The sequence below is a fragment of the Polyodon spathula genome, chromosome 11 (assembly GCF_017654505.1).
Source record: "Polyodon spathula isolate WHYD16114869_AA chromosome 11, ASM1765450v1, whole genome shotgun sequence".
In the NCBI taxonomy this organism is placed as follows: Eukaryota; Metazoa; Chordata; class Actinopteri; order Acipenseriformes; family Polyodontidae; genus Polyodon; species Polyodon spathula.
The window spans coordinates 4,587,050-4,588,663 of record NC_054544.1 but is presented as its reverse complement, the minus strand read 5'-3'; positions in this window follow the sequence as shown (position 1 = coordinate 4,588,663).

Sequence of the window (1,614 nt, the reverse complement as noted above, 5' to 3'; positions counted from 1 at the left end):
CAGTATGTTTGAGGGACGGTGTGTGTGTTTGGGGGACAGTGCGCTTGAGGGACAGTGTGTGTGTTTGGGGGGACAGTGCGTTTGAGGGACAGTGTGTGTGTTTGGGGGACAGTGCGTTTGAGGGGGCGCAAGTGAATGTCTGGTTTCCTCTTCTTTGTTCACTAAAGCTGTGGTTTCCCAGTGATTAGCATCACAAAGCCAATGTTTCCGGAGGGGAGGGGCAGGGATCCCTTGATTTTCAAGCCTGTCTCCCTGATACCTGGGGTTAGAGCCGAGGACATGCAGCCACACGCCAGTGTGTCTGCTCTGCAGACACTGCAGGATAACATTGAGATTAGAGAGTTATTGAGGAGTTCCTGAGAGAATGAAAAAACACACATTCAAAACTTCCCATGCAAGAGAAACGTCTCAATTTTTCAAACATTTATTTATCAACTTAAATATTTACATTACACCTGTTGTTATTCATGTTAGATTAAATCCTAAATATTATTTTTAAAAATGTAGCAAAATAGCTGAAAGTAGAGTGAATGGAGCAAGCAGGCTGTAGTTAACTATTTGTTTGTTCTTGTACACCACTCATGCTGAGCTCCTTAAACATTTCTAATAGAAAAGTATGTAACTCTGCACACTGATTGCCTGTGTGTACAGACGAGTGGGGGTGAGGGTTCTTGGCAAGCTGTTGGTTAGTTTAAGAGCTGAGAGCACTCAGAGATCATATTGAAATAGGCCCTCAATCACCCGGCATGACAAAGCAACTCACACAAAGCAGCGCAGGAACACTGGATCGGGGGAAACAGCTCTGGAACAAATTAAAAAAGTTAGTAGAGCTTTGTATAAAAGTCTAGTACACTCACGTTTCAGCTGGTGCCTTCTTCAGTAAATTTGGGTTGCAGTGTGTCTTTAGTGCTGGTTCACGGCTATGTGAAAAAGGCTGTAAAGGCCCTTCTTTACATTCAATATTAATACTGGAAACCTGGCATGTGCTGTGCTGCAGTGTACAGAAGCAACACCCTGTGACACTGATCTCATATTGACAGGATTACCTGTCCTGTTTTGATACAGTGGAGAAGGGGTCAATACACAACAGGTAGAATGTGTGTTAATCAACACACACTGTTAATCTACTGTGTCGGTGCAGTGTTGCAGTTAGGATCACAGGCAAGGTGTTTTAAATGTGCTCTGAGTGTGTCTGTGTGTGTATATGTGTGTGTGATGTGCGTGTGTGTGTAGGGGAACCACACGTCGCATCTCAGAAAGAGCACAGCTGCTATTGGTATCTCAGGAGACAAGAGCAATCATGGAGAGATGTCCCACCTCCCCGTGGAACTGCTGAGCGGAGGAGCACCCACGCAGACTCTGCACATGGGGTGATATCACTGACACACAGCCAGCAGAACAGGGAGCTCCACCTTTCATACTATCATCATCATCATCTTCATCTTCATCATCATCCTCACCATCTTCTTCATCCTGATCATCATCATCCTCACCATCTTCATCATCATCATCACCATCATCATCATCATCATCACCATCATCATCATCACCATCTTCGTCATCCTCACCATCTTCATCACCATTCATCATCATCATCATCATCATCATCATCAT